Source organism: Anomaloglossus baeobatrachus, unplaced genomic scaffold, assembly GCF_048569485.1.
Source record: "Anomaloglossus baeobatrachus isolate aAnoBae1 unplaced genomic scaffold, aAnoBae1.hap1 Scaffold_799, whole genome shotgun sequence".
Classification (NCBI taxonomy): Eukaryota; Metazoa; Chordata; class Amphibia; order Anura; family Aromobatidae; genus Anomaloglossus; species Anomaloglossus baeobatrachus.
This window is the reverse complement of record NW_027445183.1, coordinates 71,210-89,258: the sequence shown is the minus strand read 5'-3', so window position 1 is coordinate 89,258 and position 18,049 is coordinate 71,210. Positions and strand designations below refer to the sequence as shown.

General features: G+C 46.5%; 12 non-coding genes across 12 annotated transcripts; all 12 read right to left on the bottom strand.

The window, feature by feature from the left end:
- Positions 1-13: 13 nt before the first annotated feature.
- LOC142288253 (U2 spliceosomal RNA) lies at positions 14-204 on the bottom strand. Its single transcript, XR_012749074.1, has one exon. It is a non-coding gene; the product is annotated as a U2 spliceosomal RNA (small nuclear RNA).
- A 1,387-nt stretch (positions 205-1,591) lies between these two features.
- Positions 1,592-1,782, bottom strand: LOC142288252 (U2 spliceosomal RNA). Its single transcript, XR_012749072.1, has one exon. It is a non-coding gene; the product is annotated as a U2 spliceosomal RNA (small nuclear RNA).
- A 1,387-nt stretch (positions 1,783-3,169) lies between these two features.
- Positions 3,170-3,360, bottom strand: LOC142288251 (U2 spliceosomal RNA). The gene has a single exon (XR_012749071.1). It is a non-coding gene; the product is annotated as a U2 spliceosomal RNA (small nuclear RNA).
- A 1,387-nt stretch (positions 3,361-4,747) lies between these two features.
- On the bottom strand, positions 4,748-4,938 carry LOC142288250 (U2 spliceosomal RNA). Its single transcript, XR_012749070.1, has one exon. It is a non-coding gene; the product is annotated as a U2 spliceosomal RNA (small nuclear RNA).
- Positions 4,939-6,325: 1,387 nt separating this feature from the next.
- LOC142288248 (U2 spliceosomal RNA) lies at positions 6,326-6,516 on the bottom strand. The gene has a single exon (XR_012749068.1). It is a non-coding gene; the product is annotated as a U2 spliceosomal RNA (small nuclear RNA).
- Positions 6,517-7,903: 1,387 nt separating this feature from the next.
- On the bottom strand, positions 7,904-8,094 carry LOC142288247 (U2 spliceosomal RNA). The gene has a single exon (XR_012749067.1). It is a non-coding gene; the product is annotated as a U2 spliceosomal RNA (small nuclear RNA).
- Positions 8,095-9,481: 1,387 nt separating this feature from the next.
- LOC142288246 (U2 spliceosomal RNA) lies at positions 9,482-9,672 on the bottom strand. Its single transcript, XR_012749066.1, has one exon. It is a non-coding gene; the product is annotated as a U2 spliceosomal RNA (small nuclear RNA).
- Positions 9,673-11,059: 1,387 nt separating this feature from the next.
- Positions 11,060-11,250, bottom strand: LOC142288245 (U2 spliceosomal RNA). Its single transcript, XR_012749065.1, has one exon. It is a non-coding gene; the product is annotated as a U2 spliceosomal RNA (small nuclear RNA).
- Positions 11,251-12,638: 1,388 nt separating this feature from the next.
- On the bottom strand, positions 12,639-12,829 carry LOC142288244 (U2 spliceosomal RNA). The gene has a single exon (XR_012749064.1). It is a non-coding gene; the product is annotated as a U2 spliceosomal RNA (small nuclear RNA).
- A 1,387-nt stretch (positions 12,830-14,216) lies between these two features.
- LOC142288242 (U2 spliceosomal RNA) lies at positions 14,217-14,407 on the bottom strand. The gene has a single exon (XR_012749063.1). It is a non-coding gene; the product is annotated as a U2 spliceosomal RNA (small nuclear RNA).
- Positions 14,408-15,794: 1,387 nt separating this feature from the next.
- LOC142288241 (U2 spliceosomal RNA) lies at positions 15,795-15,985 on the bottom strand. The gene has a single exon (XR_012749062.1). It is a non-coding gene; the product is annotated as a U2 spliceosomal RNA (small nuclear RNA).
- A 1,387-nt stretch (positions 15,986-17,372) lies between these two features.
- Positions 17,373-17,563, bottom strand: LOC142288240 (U2 spliceosomal RNA). Its single transcript, XR_012749061.1, has one exon. It is a non-coding gene; the product is annotated as a U2 spliceosomal RNA (small nuclear RNA).
- Positions 17,564-18,049: the final 486 nt, after the last annotated feature.

Here is an 18,049-nt window from a genome sequence, read left to right as displayed (position 1 = left end):
AAACTGGGTTAAGAAGGGGTGCACCGTTCCTGGAGGTACTGCAATACCAGGTCAATGCGTGGAGTGGACAGAGCAAGCTCTTTTTCCATCTCCCTGTTCTAAAAATCCATTTAATATATGGTCCCCAGATAGGGGACGTATCAGATATTAAACTGATAAGAACAGATACTACACTTGATCTTAGCCAAAAGGCCGAGAAGCGATAACCAGAATTGGTTTGGTCCTCGAGTGGCACCCTGGCCTATGCCGGACACATCTTAGGGAGAGAGAGCGAGAGGGAGACAAACCCACGCCTACACAAGACATTTTGTCACCCAAGCCAACCCTTGAAAAGGCTGCTTTGCAGAGCCAAAACAAGAAGAATGGTGCGTTTTGCAGCCGCCGCCCACTGCAATGAATCTGAATAACTCCTCCTTTAGGGCGCAAGCAACTCCCCTCCCCCTTGCAGTCTTTCCAATTCACGATACAAAAAGACGGACAGGACAGGTTGCCTGACTTTCCGTCACTGCCACCCTTTGCCATCCTTACCCGTAGAAAGCCCTTTCATCATCCCCAAACCCTAATCTTTTCCCTTTCCTTCCCAGCCCCCAAACCCTGCCCTCTGTACCTTTCTCACCACCCGCTTCCCTTCTCCTGTCATCCCCCTACCACCCGGGAAAAAAAGAGATTGCCCCCTCCTTCCACTAGCCCACCCTCCCACCCAAAGAACAACTTCTTCTGCGCAGCTTGTTTTCTAGGCAGCAGCGCTATTGTGATGTCATCGGGGGGCATTGTGACAAGCCGCCAGTGTTCCGTCTCTTCATGTTGTGCACAGTTCAAACGGAAAATACATCAACAGGCAGACTACAGAAAAGCTTACTATCAAAGGTTAGAGGGGGGCTTTCTCAGAGGGCTTTTTACAGTTTTTCTATTCCCAATTAGCCGTTTAAGTGTACTTATTGAAAGTAGTAATTCTTTCATAGGCCGCCCTTTCTTAGTATTTGACGTTCCTTATATTGCGGTATGAGGCTTCGCAGTAGGTTGCAAACATTCATCACCCATGACTGTCCCCAATTGAGCTCAGAAGCTCAATGTCTATCATGACCTCTCTTTTAGAATGTCCAAGAGCAAGCAAACTATTCCTCCAGGAGAGGGCGCCAACAGACTACTAAAGAGATCATCATTACTCAAAGAAAACCCCAAAAACCAATGCATGATAGGAATAAACAGGTAACTTTCTTTGGAGTGGAAGCGGAGAGATCGCACCAGATGCCAATTCTAGATGTTATCACACCTGTGGTCACTGCAGCAGCAGGTGAATCCACTTTGTCCAAAAGGGATCTATTCCATTCAATTGCAAATGATCTAGATAAGACAGAGAACTGCAGCACGGGGACATAGCCGAGTTGGTCAGGTTGAGTGGTGATGAGTTTGCTATTTGGATGAATAAAGAAAGTCAAAAGTGTGAAAGATAAAAAACAAAAGGAGGAAGTGTGAAAAGTGAATGGGCCAAATTGAGGTGCATATGAAGACGTATGCTTTCTTCCAATTCATTAAATCGGGCTAATATGAATCAGGTGAATTGAGTTCTGCTTTTGGAAACTGGGTTAAGAAGGGGTGCACCGTTCCTGGAGGTACTGCAATACCAGGTCAATGCGTGGAGTGGACAGAGCAAGCTCTTTTTCCATCTCCCTGTTCTAAAAATCCATTTAATATATGGTCCCCAGATAGGGGACGTATCAGATATTAAACTGATAAGAACAGATACTACACTTGATCTTAGCCAAAAGGCCGAGAAGCGATAACCAGAATTGGTTTGGGCCTCGAGTGGCACCCTGGCCTATGCCGGACACATCTTAGGGAGAGAGAGCGAGAGGGAGACAAACCCACGCCTACACAAGACATTTTGTCACCCAAGCCAACCCTTGAAAAGGCTGCTTTGCAGAGCCAAAACAAGAAGAATGGTGCGTTTTGCAGCCGCCGCCCACTGCAATGAATCTGAATAACTCCTCCTTTAGGGCGCAAGCAACTCCCCTCCCCCTTGCAGTCTTTCCAATTCACGATACAAAAAGACGGACAGGACAGGTTGCCTGACTTTCCGTCACTGCCACCCTTTGCCATCCTTACCCGTAGAAAGCCCTTTCATCATCCCCAAACCCTAATCTTTTCCCTTTCCTTCCCAGCCCCCAAACCCTGCCCTCTGTACCTTTCTCACCACCCGCTTCCCTTCTCCTGTCATCCCCCTACCACCCGGGAAAAAAAGAGATTGCCCCCTCCTTCCACTAGCCCACCCTCCCACCCAAAGAACAACTTCTTCTGCGCAGCTTGTTTTCTAGGCAGCAGCGCTATTGTGATGTCATCGGGGGGCATTGTGACAAGCCGCCAGTGTTCCGTCTCTTCATGTTGTGCACAGTTCAAACGGAAAATACATCAACAGGCAGACTACAGAAAAGCTTACTATCAAAGGTTAGAGGGGGGCTTTCTCAGAGGGCTTTTTACAGTTTTTCTATTCCCAATTAGCCGTTTAAGTGTACTTATTGAAAGTAGTAATTCTTTCATAGGCCGCCCTTTCTTAGTATTTGACGTTCCTTATATTGCGGTATGAGGCTTCGCAGTAGGTTGCAAACATTCATCACCCATGACTGTCCCCAATTGAGCTCAGAAGCTCAATGTCTATCATGACCTCTCTTTTAGAATGTCCAAGAGCAAGCAAACTATTCCTCCAGGAGAGGGCGCCAACAGACTACTAAAGAGATCATCATTACTCAAAGAAAACCCCAAAAACCAATGCATGATAGGAATAAACAGGTAACTTTCTTTGGAGTGGAAGCGGAGAGATCGCACCAGATGCCAATTCTAGATGTTATCACACCTGTGGTCACTGCAGCAGCAGGTGAATCCACTTTGTCCAAAAGGGATCTATTCCATTCAATTGCAAATGATCTAGATAAGACAGAGAACTGCAGCACGGGGACATAGCCGAGTTGGTCAGGTTGAGTGGTGATGAGTTTGCTATTTGGATGAATAAAGAAAGTCAAAAGTGTGAAAGATAAAAAACAAAAGGAGGAAGTGTGAAAAGTGAATGGGCCAAATTGAGGTGCATATGAAGACGTATGCTTTCTTCCAATTCATTAAATCGGGCTAATATGAATCAGGTGAATTGAGTTCTGCTTTTGGAAACTGGGTTAAGAAGGGGTGCACCGTTCCTGGAGGTACTGCAATACCAGGTCAATGCGTGGAGTGGACAGAGCAAGCTCTTTTTCCATCTCCCTGTTCTAAAAATCCATTTAATATATGGTCCCCAGATAGGGGACGTATCAGATATTAAACTGATAAGAACAGATACTACACTTGATCTTAGCCAAAAGGCCGAGAAGCGATAACCAGAATTGGTTTGGGCCTCGAGTGGCACCCTGGCCTATGCCGGACACATCTTAGGGAGAGAGAGCGAGAGGGAGACAAACCCACGCCTACACAAGACATTTTGTCACCCAAGCCAACCCTTGAAAAGGCTGCTTTGCAGAGCCAAAACAAGAAGAATGGTGCGTTTTGCAGCCGCCGCCCACTGCAATGAATCTGAATAACTCCTCCTTTAGGGCGCAAGCAACTCCCCTCCCCCTTGCAGTCTTTCCAATTCACGATACAAAAAGACGGACAGGACAGGTTGCCTGACTTTCCGTCACTGCCACCCTTTGCCATCCTTACCCGTAGAAAGCCCTTTCATCATCCCCAAACCCTAATCTTTTCCCTTTCCTTCCCAGCCCCCAAACCCTGCCCTCTGTACCTTTCTCACCACCCGCTTCCCTTCTCCTGTCATCCCCCTACCACCCGGGAAAAAAAGAGATTGCCCCCTCCTTCCACTAGCCCACCCTCCCACCCAAAGAACAACTTCTTCTGCGCAGCTTGTTTTCTAGGCAGCAGCGCTATTGTGATGTCATCGGGGGGCATTGTGACAAGCCGCCAGTGTTCCGTCTCTTCATGTTGTGCACAGTTCAAACGGAAAATACATCAACAGGCAGACTACAGAAAAGCTTACTATCAAAGGTTAGAGGGGGGCTTTCTCAGAGGGCTTTTTACAGTTTTTCTATTCCCAATTAGCCGTTTAAGTGTACTTATTGAAAGTAGTAATTCTTTCATAGGCCGCCCTTTCTTAGTATTTGACGTTCCTTATATTGCGGTATGAGGCTTCGCAGTAGGTTGCAAACATTCATCACCCATGACTGTCCCCAATTGAGCTCAGAAGCTCAATGTCTATCATGACCTCTCTTTTAGAATGTCCAAGAGCAAGCAAACTATTCCTCCAGGAGAGGGCGCCAACAGACTACTAAAGAGATCATCATTACTCAAAGAAAACCCCAAAAACCAATGCATGATAGGAATAAACAGGTAACTTTCTTTGGAGTGGAAGCGGAGAGATCGCACCAGATGCCAATTCTAGATGTTATCACACCTGTGGTCACTGCAGCAGCAGGTGAATCCACTTTGTCCAAAAGGGATCTATTCCATTCAATTGCAAATGATCTAGATAAGACAGAGAACTGCAGCACGGGGACATAGCCGAGTTGGTCAGGTTGAGTGGTGATGAGTTTGCTATTTGGATGAATAAAGAAAGTCAAAAGTGTGAAAGATAAAAAACAAAAGGAGGAAGTGTGAAAAGTGAATGGGCCAAATTGAGGTGCATATGAAGACGTATGCTTTCTTCCAATTCATTAAATCGGGCTAATATGAATCAGGTGAATTGAGTTCTGCTTTTGGAAACTGGGTTAAGAAGGGGTGCACCGTTCCTGGAGGTACTGCAATACCAGGTCAATGCGTGGAGTGGACAGAGCAAGCTCTTTTTCCATCTCCCTGTTCTAAAAATCCATTTAATATATGGTCCCCAGATAGGGGACGTATCAGATATTAAACTGATAAGAACAGATACTACACTTGATCTTAGCCAAAAGGCCGAGAAGCGATAACCAGAATTGGTTTGGGCCTCGAGTGGCACCCTGGCCTATGCCGGACACATCTTAGGGAGAGAGAGCGAGAGGGAGACAAACCCACGCCTACACAAGACATTTTGTCACCCAAGCCAACCCTTGAAAAGGCTGCTTTGCAGAGCCAAAACAAGAAGAATGGTGCGTTTTGCAGCCGCCGCCCACTGCAATGAATCTGAATAACTCCTCCTTTAGGGCGCAAGCAACTCCCCTCCCCCTTGCAGTCTTTCCAATTCACGATACAAAAAGACGGACAGGACAGGTTGCCTGACTTTCCGTCACTGCCACCCTTTGCCATCCTTACCCGTAGAAAGCCCTTTCATCATCCCCAAACCCTAATCTTTTCCCTTTCCTTCCCAGCCCCCAAACCCTGCCCTCTGTACCTTTCTCACCACCCGCTTCCCTTCTCCTGTCATCCCCCTACCACCCGGGAAAAAAAGAGATTGCCCCCTCCTTCCACTAGCCCACCCTCCCACCCAAAGAACAACTTCTTCTGCGCAGCTTGTTTTCTAGGCAGCAGCGCTATTGTGATGTCATCGGGGGGCATTGTGACAAGCCGCCAGTGTTCCGTCTCTTCATGTTGTGCACAGTTCAAACGGAAAATACATCAACAGGCAGACTACAGAAAAGCTTACTATCAAAGGTTAGAGGGGGGCTTTCTCAGAGGGCTTTTTACAGTTTTTCTATTCCCAATTAGCCGTTTAAGTGTACTTATTGAAAGTAGTAATTCTTTCATAGGCCGCCCTTTCTTAGTATTTGACGTTCCTTATATTGCGGTATGAGGCTTCGCAGTAGGTTGCAAACATTCATCACCCATGACTGTCCCCAATTGAGCTCAGAAGCTCAATGTCTATCATGACCTCTCTTTTAGAATGTCCAAGAGCAAGCAAACTATTCCTCCAGGAGAGGGCGCCAACAGACTACTAAAGAGATCATCATTACTCAAAGAAAACCCCAAAAACCAATGCATGATAGGAATAAACAGGTAACTTTCTTTGGAGTGGAAGCGGAGAGATCGCACCAGATGCCAATTCTAGATGTTATCACACCTGTGGTCACTGCAGCAGCAGGTGAATCCACTTTGTCCAAAAGGGATCTATTCCATTCAATTGCAAATGATCTAGATAAGACAGAGAACTGCAGCACGGGGACATAGCCGAGTTGGTCAGGTTGAGTGGTGATGAGTTTGCTATTTGGATGAATAAAGAAAGTCAAAAGTGTGAAAGATAAAAAACAAAAGGAGGAAGTGTGAAAAGTGAATGGGCCAAATTGAGGTGCATATGAAGACGTATGCTTTCTTCCAATTCATTAAATCGGGCTAATATGAATCAGGTGAATTGAGTTCTGCTTTTGGAAACTGGGTTAAGAAGGGGTGCACCGTTCCTGGAGGTACTGCAATACCAGGTCAATGCGTGGAGTGGACAGAGCAAGCTCTTTTTCCATCTCCCTGTTCTAAAAATCCATTTAATATATGGTCCCCAGATAGGGGACGTATCAGATATTAAACTGATAAGAACAGATACTACACTTGATCTTAGCCAAAAGGCCGAGAAGCGATAACCAGAATTGGTTTGGGCCTCGAGTGGCACCCTGGCCTATGCCGGACACATCTTAGGGAGAGAGAGCGAGAGGGAGACAAACCCACGCCTACACAAGACATTTTGTCACCCAAGCCAACCCTTGAAAAGGCTGCTTTGCAGAGCCAAAACAAGAAGAATGGTGCGTTTTGCAGCCGCCGCCCACTGCAATGAATCTGAATAACTCCTCCTTTAGGGCGCAAGCAACTCCCCTCCCCCTTGCAGTCTTTCCAATTCACGATACAAAAAGACGGACAGGACAGGTTGCCTGACTTTCCGTCACTGCCACCCTTTGCCATCCTTACCCGTAGAAAGCCCTTTCATCATCCCCAAACCCTAATCTTTTCCCTTTCCTTCCCAGCCCCCAAACCCTGCCCTCTGTACCTTTCTCACCACCCGCTTCCCTTCTCCTGTCATCCCCCTACCACCCGGGAAAAAAAGAGATTGCCCCCTCCTTCCACTAGCCCACCCTCCCACCCAAAGAACAACTTCTTCTGCGCAGCTTGTTTTCTAGGCAGCAGCGCTATTGTGATGTCATCGGGGGGCATTGTGACAAGCCGCCAGTGTTCCGTCTCTTCATGTTGTGCACAGTTCAAACGGAAAATACATCAACAGGCAGACTACAGAAAAGCTTACTATCAAAGGTTAGAGGGGGGCTTTCTCAGAGGGCTTTTTACAGTTTTTCTATTCCCAATTAGCCGTTTAAGTGTACTTATTGAAAGTAGTAATTCTTTCATAGGCCGCCCTTTCTTAGTATTTGACGTTCCTTATATTGCGGTATGAGGCTTCGCAGTAGGTTGCAAACATTCATCACCCATGACTGTCCCCAATTGAGCTCAGAAGCTCAATGTCTATCATGACCTCTCTTTTAGAATGTCCAAGAGCAAGCAAACTATTCCTCCAGGAGAGGGCGCCAACAGACTACTAAAGAGATCATCATTACTCAAAGAAAACCCCAAAAACCAATGCATGATAGGAATAAACAGGTAACTTTCTTTGGAGTGGAAGCGGAGAGATCGCACCAGATGCCAATTCTAGATGTTATCACACCTGTGGTCACTGCAGCAGCAGGTGAATCCACTTTGTCCAAAAGGGATCTATTCCATTCAATTGCAAATGATCTAGATAAGACAGAGAACTGCAGCACGGGGACATAGCCGAGTTGGTCAGGTTGAGTGGTGATGAGTTTGCTATTTGGATGAATAAAGAAAGTCAAAAGTGTGAAAGATAAAAAACAAAAGGAGGAAGTGTGAAAAGTGAATGGGCCAAATTGAGGTGCATATGAAGACGTATGCTTTCTTCCAATTCATTAAATCGGGCTAATATGAATCAGGTGAATTGAGTTCTGCTTTTGGAAACTGGGTTAAGAAGGGGTGCACCGTTCCTGGAGGTACTGCAATACCAGGTCAATGCGTGGAGTGGACAGAGCAAGCTCTTTTTCCATCTCCCTGTTCTAAAAATCCATTTAATATATGGTCCCCAGATAGGGGACGTATCAGATATTAAACTGATAAGAACAGATACTACACTTGATCTTAGCCAAAAGGCCGAGAAGCGATAACCAGAATTGGTTTGGGCCTCGAGTGGCACCCTGGCCTATGCCGGACACATCTTAGGGAGAGAGAGCGAGAGGGAGACAAACCCACGCCTACACAAGACATTTTGTCACCCAAGCCAACCCTTGAAAAGGCTGCTTTGCAGAGCCAAAACAAGAAGAATGGTGCGTTTTGCAGCCGCCGCCCACTGCAATGAATCTGAATAACTCCTCCTTTAGGGCGCAAGCAACTCCCCTCCCCCTTGCAGTCTTTCCAATTCACGATACAAAAAGACGGACAGGACAGGTTGCCTGACTTTCCGTCACTGCCACCCTTTGCCATCCTTACCCGTAGAAAGCCCTTTCATCATCCCCAAACCCTAATCTTTTCCCTTTCCTTCCCAGCCCCCAAACCCTGCCCTCTGTACCTTTCTCACCACCCGCTTCCCTTCTCCTGTCATCCCCCTACCACCCGGGAAAAAAAGAGATTGCCCCCTCCTTCCACTAGCCCACCCTCCCACCCAAAGAACAACTTCTTCTGCGCAGCTTGTTTTCTAGGCAGCAGCGCTATTGTGATGTCATCGGGGGGCATTGTGACAAGCCGCCAGTGTTCCGTCTCTTCATGTTGTGCACAGTTCAAACGGAAAATACATCAACAGGCAGACTACAGAAAAGCTTACTATCAAAGGTTAGAGGGGGGCTTTCTCAGAGGGCTTTTTACAGTTTTTCTATTCCCAATTAGCCGTTTAAGTGTACTTATTGAAAGTAGTAATTCTTTCATAGGCCGCCCTTTCTTAGTATTTGACGTTCCTTATATTGCGGTATGAGGCTTCGCAGTAGGTTGCAAACATTCATCACCCATGACTGTCCCCAATTGAGCTCAGAAGCTCAATGTCTATCATGACCTCTCTTTTAGAATGTCCAAGAGCAAGCAAACTATTCCTCCAGGAGAGGGCGCCAACAGACTACTAAAGAGATCATCATTACTCAAAGAAAACCCCAAAAACCAATGCATGATAGGAATAAACAGGTAACTTTCTTTGGAGTGGAAGCGGAGAGATCGCACCAGATGCCAATTCTAGATGTTATCACACCTGTGGTCACTGCAGCAGCAGGTGAATCCACTTTGTCCAAAAGGGATCTATTCCATTCAATTGCAAATGATCTAGATAAGACAGAGAACTGCAGCACGGGGACATAGCCGAGTTGGTCAGGTTGAGTGGTGATGAGTTTGCTATTTGGATGAATAAAGAAAGTCAAAAGTGTGAAAGATAAAAAACAAAAGGAGGAAGTGTGAAAAGTGAATGGGCCAAATTGAGGTGCATATGAAGACGTATGCTTTCTTCCAATTCATTAAATCGGGCTAATATGAATCAGGTGAATTGAGTTCTGCTTTTGGAAACTGGGTTAAGAAGGGGTGCACCGTTCCTGGAGGTACTGCAATACCAGGTCAATGCGTGGAGTGGACAGAGCAAGCTCTTTTTCCATCTCCCTGTTCTAAAAATCCATTTAATATATGGTCCCCAGATAGGGGACGTATCAGATATTAAACTGATAAGAACAGATACTACACTTGATCTTAGCCAAAAGGCCGAGAAGCGATAACCAGAATTGGTTTGGGCCTCGAGTGGCACCCTGGCCTATGCCGGACACATCTTAGGGAGAGAGAGCGAGAGGGAGACAAACCCACGCCTACACAAGACATTTTGTCACCCAAGCCAACCCTTGAAAAGGCTGCTTTGCAGAGCCAAAACAAGAAGAATGGTGCGTTTTGCAGCCGCCGCCCACTGCAATGAATCTGAATAACTCCTCCTTTAGGGCGCAAGCAACTCCCCTCCCCCTTGCAGTCTTTCCAATTCACGATACAAAAAGACGGACAGGACAGGTTGCCTGACTTTCCGTCACTGCCACCCTTTGCCATCCTTACCCGTAGAAAGCCCTTTCATCATCCCCAAACCCTAATCTTTTCCCTTTCCTTCCCAGCCCCCAAACCCTGCCCTCTGTACCTTTCTCACCACCCGCTTCCCTTCTCCTGTCATCCCCCTACCACCCGGGAAAAAAAGAGATTGCCCCCTCCTTCCACTAGCCCACCCTCCCACCCAAAGAACAACTTCTTCTGCGCAGCTTGTTTTCTAGGCAGCAGCGCTATTGTGATGTCATCGGGGGGCATTGTGACAAGCCGCCAGTGTTCCGTCTCTTCATGTTGTGCACAGTTCAAACGGAAAATACATCAACAGGCAGACTACAGAAAAGCTTACTATCAAAGGTTAGAGGGGGGCTTTCTCAGAGGGCTTTTTACAGTTTTTCTATTCCCAATTAGCCGTTTAAGTGTACTTATTGAAAGTAGTAATTCTTTCATAGGCCGCCCTTTCTTAGTATTTGACGTTCCTTATATTGCGGTATGAGGCTTCGCAGTAGGTTGCAAACATTCATCACCCATGACTGTCCCCAATTGAGCTCAGAAGCTCAATGTCTATCATGACCTCTCTTTTAGAATGTCCAAGAGCAAGCAAACTATTCCTCCAGGAGAGGGCGCCAACAGACTACTAAAGAGATCATCATTACTCAAAGAAAACCCCAAAAACCAATGCATGATAGGAATAAACAGGTAACTTTCTTTGGAGTGGAAGCGGAGAGATCGCACCAGATGCCAATTCTAGATGTTATCACACCTGTGGTCACTGCAGCAGCAGGTGAATCCACTTTGTCCAAAAGGGATCTATTCCATTCAATTGCAAATGATCTAGATAAGACAGAGAACTGCAGCACGGGGACATAGCCGAGTTGGTCAGGTTGAGTGGTGATGAGTTTGCTATTTGGATGAATAAAGAAAGTCAAAAGTGTGAAAGATAAAAAACAAAAGGAGGAAGTGTGAAAAGTGAATGGGCCAAATTGAGGTGCATATGAAGACGTATGCTTTCTTCCAATTCATTAAATCGGGCTAATATGAATCAGGTGAATTGAGTTCTGCTTTTGGAAACTGGGTTAAGAAGGGGTGCACCGTTCCTGGAGGTACTGCAATACCAGGTCAATGCGTGGAGTGGACAGAGCAAGCTCTTTTTCCATCTCCCTGTTCTAAAAATCCATTTAATATATGGTCCCCAGATAGGGGACGTATCAGATATTAAACTGATAAGAACAGATACTACACTTGATCTTAGCCAAAAGGCCGAGAAGCGATAACCAGAATTGGTTTGGGCCTCGAGTGGCACCCTGGCCTATGCCGGACACATCTTAGGGAGAGAGAGCGAGAGGGAGACAAACCCACGCCTACACAAGACATTTTGTCACCCAAGCCAACCCTTGAAAAGGCTGCTTTGCAGAGCCAAAACAAGAAGAATGGTGCGTTTTGCAGCCGCCGCCCACTGCAATGAATCTGAATAACTCCTCCTTTAGGGCGCAAGCAACTCCCCTCCCCCTTGCAGTCTTTCCAATTCACGATACAAAAAGACGGACAGGACAGGTTGCCTGACTTTCCGTCACTGCCACCTCTTTGCCATCCTTACCCGTAGAAAGCCCTTTCATCATCCCCAAACCCTAATCTTTTCCCTTTCCTTCCCAGCCCCCAAACCCTGCCCTCTGTACCTTTCTCACCACCCGCTTCCCTTCTCCTGTCATCCCCCTACCACCCGGGAAAAAAAGAGATTGCCCCCTCCTTCCACTAGCCCACCCTCCCACCCAAAGAACAACTTCTTCTGCGCAGCTTGTTTTCTAGGCAGCAGCGCTATTGTGATGTCATCGGGGGGCATTGTGACAAGCCGCCAGTGTTCCGTCTCTTCATGTTGTGCACAGTTCAAACGGAAAATACATCAACAGGCAGACTACAGAAAAGCTTACTATCAAAGGTTAGAGGGGGGCTTTCTCAGAGGGCTTTTTACAGTTTTTCTATTCCCAATTAGCCGTTTAAGTGTACTTATTGAAAGTAGTAATTCTTTCATAGGCCGCCCTTTCTTAGTATTTGACGTTCCTTATATTGCGGTATGAGGCTTCGCAGTAGGTTGCAAACATTCATCACCCATGACTGTCCCCAATTGAGCTCAGAAGCTCAATGTCTATCATGACCTCTCTTTTAGAATGTCCAAGAGCAAGCAAACTATTCCTCCAGGAGAGGGCGCCAACAGACTACTAAAGAGATCATCATTACTCAAAGAAAACCCCAAAAACCAATGCATGATAGGAATAAACAGGTAACTTTCTTTGGAGTGGAAGCGGAGAGATCGCACCAGATGCCAATTCTAGATGTTATCACACCTGTGGTCACTGCAGCAGCAGGTGAATCCACTTTGTCCAAAAGGGATCTATTCCATTCAATTGCAAATGATCTAGATAAGACAGAGAACTGCAGCACGGGGACATAGCCGAGTTGGTCAGGTTGAGTGGTGATGAGTTTGCTATTTGGATGAATAAAGAAAGTCAAAAGTGTGAAAGATAAAAAACAAAAGGAGGAAGTGTGAAAAGTGAATGGGCCAAATTGAGGTGCATATGAAGACGTATGCTTTCTTCCAATTCATTAAATCGGGCTAATATGAATCAGGTGAATTGAGTTCTGCTTTTGGAAACTGGGTTAAGAAGGGGTGCACCGTTCCTGGAGGTACTGCAATACCAGGTCAATGCGTGGAGTGGACAGAGCAAGCTCTTTTTCCATCTCCCTGTTCTAAAAATCCATTTAATATATGGTCCCCAGATAGGGGACGTATCAGATATTAAACTGATAAGAACAGATACTACACTTGATCTTAGCCAAAAGGCCGAGAAGCGATAACCAGAATTGGTTTGGGCCTCGAGTGGCACCCTGGCCTATGCCGGACACATCTTAGGGAGAGAGAGCGAGAGGGAGACAAACCCACGCCTACACAAGACATTTTGTCACCCAAGCCAACCCTTGAAAAGGCTGCTTTGCAGAGCCAAAACAAGAAGAATGGTGCGTTTTGCAGCCGCCGCCCACTGCAATGAATCTGAATAACTCCTCCTTTAGGGCGCAAGCAACTCCCCTCCCCCTTGCAGTCTTTCCAATTCACGATACAAAAAGACGGACAGGACAGGTTGCCTGACTTTCCGTCACTGCCACCCTTTGCCATCCTTACCCGTAGAAAGCCCTTTCATCATCCCCAAACCCTAATCTTTTCCCTTTCCTTCCCAGCCCCCAAACCCTGCCCTCTGTACCTTTCTCACCACCCGCTTCCCTTCTCCTGTCATCCCCCTACCACCCGGGAAAAAAAGAGATTGCCCCCTCCTTCCACTAGCCCACCCTCCCACCCAAAGAACAACTTCTTCTGCGCAGCTTGTTTTCTAGGCAGCAGCGCTATTGTGATGTCATCGGGGGGCATTGTGACAAGCCGCCAGTGTTCCGTCTCTTCATGTTGTGCACAGTTCAAACGGAAAATACATCAACAGGCAGACTACAGAAAAGCTTACTATCAAAGGTTAGAGGGGGGCTTTCTCAGAGGGCTTTTTACAGTTTTTCTATTCCCAATTAGCCGTTTAAGTGTACTTATTGAAAGTAGTAATTCTTTCATAGGCCGCCCTTTCTTAGTATTTGACGTTCCTTATATTGCGGTATGAGGCTTCGCAGTAGGTTGCAAACATTCATCACCCATGACTGTCCCCAATTGAGCTCAGAAGCTCAATGTCTATCATGACCTCTCTTTTAGAATGTCCAAGAGCAAGCAAACTATTCCTCCAGGAGAGGGCGCCAACAGACTACTAAAGAGATCATCATTACTCAAAGAAAACCCCAAAAACCAATGCATGATAGGAATAAACAGGTAACTTTCTTTGGAGTGGAAGCGGAGAGATCGCACCAGATGCCAATTCTAGATGTTATCACACCTGTGGTCACTGCAGCAGCAGGTGAATCCACTTTGTCCAAAAGGGATCTATTCCATTCAATTGCAAATGATCTAGATAAGACAGAGAACTGCAGCACGGGGACATAGCCGAGTTGGTCAGGTTGAGTGGTGATGAGTTTGCTATTTGGATGAATAAAGAAAGTCAAAAGTGTGAAAGATAAAAAACAAAAGGAGGAAGTGTGAAAAGTGAATGGGCCAAATTGAGGTGCATATGAAGACGTATGCTTTCTTCCAATTCATTAAATCGGGCTAATATGAATCAGGTGAATTGAGTTCTGCTTTTGGAAACTGGGTTAAGAAGGGGTGCACCGTTCCTGGAGGTACTGCAATACCAGGTCAATGCGTGGAGTGGACAGAGCAAGCTCTTTTTCCATCTCCCTGTTCTAAAAATCCATTTAATATATGGTCCCCAGATAGGGGACGTATCAGATATTAAACTGATAAGAACAGATACTACACTTGATCTTAGCCAAAAGGCCGAGAAGCGATAACCAGAATTGGTTTGGGCCTCGAGTGGCACCCTGGCCTATGCCGGACACATCTTAGGGAGAGAGAGCGAGAGGGAGACAAACCCACGCCTACACAAGACATTTTGTCACCCAAGCCAACCCTTGAAAAGGCTGCTTTGCAGAGCCAAAACAAGAAGAATGGTGCGTTTTGCAGCCGCCGCCCACTGCAATGAATCTGAATAACTCCTCCTTTAGGGCGCAAGCAACTCCCCTCCCCCTTGCAGTCTTTCCAATTCACGATACAAAAAGACGGACAGGACAGGTTGCCTGACTTTCCGTCACTGCCACCCTTTGCCATCCTTACCCGTAGAAAGCCCTTTCATCATCCCCAAACCCTAATCTTTTCCCTTTCCTTCCCAGCCCCCAAACCCTGCCCTCTGTACCTTTCTCACCACCCGCTTCCCTTCTCCTGTCATCCCCCTACCACCCGGGAAAAAAAGAGATTGCCCCCTCCTTCCACTAGCCCACCCTCCCACCCAAAGAACAACTTCTTCTGCGCAGCTTGTTTTCTAGGCAGCAGCGCTATTGTGATGTCATCGGGGGGCATTGTGACAAGCCGCCAGTGTTCCGTCTCTTCATGTTGTGCACAGTTCAAACGGAAAATACATCAACAGGCAGACTACAGAAAAGCTTACTATCAAAGGTTAGAGGGGGGCTTTCTCAGAGGGCTTTTTACAGTTTTTCTATTCCCAATTAGCCGTTTAAGTGTACTTATTGAAAGTAGTAATTCTTTCATAGGCCGCCCTTTCTTAGTATTTGACGTTCCTTATATTGCGGTATGAGGCTTCGCAGTAGGTTGCAAACATTCATCACCCATGACTGTCCCCAATTGAGCTCAGAAGCTCAATGTCTATCATGACCTCTCTTTTAGAATGTCCAAGAGCAAGCAAACTATTCCTCCAGGAGAGGGCGCCAACAGACTACTAAAGAGATCATCATTACTCAAAGAAAACCCCAAAAACCAATGCATGATAGGAATAAACAGGTAACTTTCTTTGGAGTGGAAGCGGAGAGATCGCACCAGATGCCAATTCTAGATGTTATCACACCTGTGGTCACTGCAGCAGCAGGTGAATCCACTTTGTCCAAAAGGGATCTATTCCATTCAATTGCAAATGATCTAGATAAGACAGAGAACTGCAGCACGGGGACATAGCCGAGTTGGTCAGGTTGAGTGGTGATGAGTTTGCTATTTGGATGAATAAAGAAAGTCAAAAGTGTGAAAGATAAAAAACAAAAGGAGGAAGTGTGAAAAGTGAATGGGCCAAATTGAGGTGCATATGAAGACGTATGCTTTCTTCCAATTCATTAAATCGGGCTAATATGAATCAGGTGAATTGAGTTCTGCTTTTGGAAACTGGGTTAAGAAGGGGTGCACCGTTCCTGGAGGTACTGCAATACCAGGTCAATGCGTGGAGTGGACAGAGCAAGCTCTTTTTCCATCTCCCTGTTCTAAAAATCCATTTAATATATGGTCCCCAGATAGGGGACGTATCAGATATTAAACTGATAAGAACAGATACTACACTTGATCTTAGCCAAAAGGCCGAGAAGCGATAACCAGAATTGGTTTGGGCCTCGAGTGGCACCCTGGCCTATGCCGGACACATCTTAGGGAGAGAGAGCGAGAGGGAGACAAACCCACGCCTACACAAGACATTTTGTCACCCAAGCCAACCCTTGAAAAGGCTGCTTTGCAGAGCCAAAACAAGAAGAATGGTGCGTTTTGCAGCCGCCGCCCACTGCAATGAATCTGAATAACTCCTCCTTTAGGGCGCAAGCAACTCCCCTCCCCCTTGCAGTCTTTCCAATTCACGATACAAAAAGACGGACAGGACAGGTTGCCTGACTTTCCGTCACTGCCACCCTTTGCCATCCTTACCCGTAGAAAGCCCTTTCATCATCCCCAAACCCTAATCTTTTCCCTTTCCTTCCCAGCCCCCAAACCCTGCCCTCTGTACCTTTCTCACCACCCGCTTCCCTTCTCCTGTCATCCCCCTACCACCCGGGAAAAAAAGAGATTGCCCCCTCCTTCCACTAGCCCACCCTCCCACCCAAAGAACAACTTCTTCTGCGCAGCTTGTTTTCTAGGCAGCAGCGCTATTGTGATGTCATCGGGGGGCATTGTGACAAGCCGCCAGTGTTCCGTCTCTTCATGTTGTGCACAGTTCAAACGGAAAATACATCAACAGGCAGACTACAGAAAAGCTTACTATCAAAGGTTAGAGGGGGGCTTTCTCAGAGGGCTTTTTACAGTTTTTCTATTCCCAATTAGCCGTTTAAGTGTACTTATTGAAAGTAGTAATTCTTTCATAGGCCGCCCTTTCTTAGTATTTGACGTTCCTTATATTGCGGTATGAGGCTTCGCAGTAGGTTGCAAACATTCATCACCCATGACTGTCCCCAATTGAGCTCAGAAGCTCAATGTCTATCATGACCTCTCTTTTAGAATGTCCAAGAGCAAGCAAACTATTCCTCCAGGAGAGGGCGCCAACAGACTACTAAAGAGATCATCATTACTCAAAGAAAACCCCAAAAACCAATGCATGATAGGAATAAACAGGTAACTTTCTTTGGAGTGGAAGCGGAGAGATCGCACCAGATGCCAATTCTAGATGTTATCACACCTGTGGTCACTGCAGCAGCAGGTGAATCCACTTTGTCCAAAAGGGATCTATTCCATTCAATTGCAAATGATCTAGATAAGACAGAGAACTGCAGCACGGGGACATAGCCGAGTTGGTCAGGTTGAGTGGTGATGAGTTTGCTATTTGGATGAATAAAGAAAGTCAAAAGTGTGAAAGATAAAAAACAAAAGGAGGAAGTGTGAAAAGTGAATGGGCCAAATTGAGGTGCATATGAAGACGTATGCTTTCTTCCAATTCATTAAATCGGGCTAATATGAATCAGGTGAATTGAGTTCTGCTTTTGGAAACTGGGTTAAGAAGGGGTGCACCGTTCCTGGAGGTACTGCAATACCAGGTCAATGCGTGGAGTGGACAGAGCAAGCTCTTTTTCCATCTCCCTGTTCTAAAAATCCATTTAATATATGGTCCCCAGATAGGGGACGTATCAGATATTAAACTGATAAGAACAGATACTACACTTGATCTTAGCCAAAAGGCCGAGAAGCGATAACCAGAATTGGTTTGGGCCTCGAGTGGCACCCTGGCCTATGCCGGACACATCTTAGGGAGAGAGAGCGAGAGGGAGACAAACCCACGCCTACACAAGACATTTTGTCACCCAAGCCAACCCTTGAAAAGGCTGCTTTGCAGAGCCAAAACAAGAAGAATGGTGCGTTTTGCAGCCGCCGCCCACTGCAATGAATCTGAATAACTCCTCCTTTAGGGCGCAAGCAACTCCCCTCCCCCTTGCAGTCTTTCCAATTCACGATACAAAAAGACGGACAGGACAGGTTGCCTGACTTTCCGTCACTGCCACCCTTTGCCATCCTTACCCGTAGAAAGCCCTTTCATCATCCCCAAACCCTAATCTTTTCCCTTTCCTTCCCAGCCCCCAAACCCTGCCCTCTGTACCTTTCTCACCACCCGCTTCCCTTCTCCTGTCATCCCCCTACCACCCGGGAAAAAAAGAGATTGCCCCCTCCTTCCACTAGCCC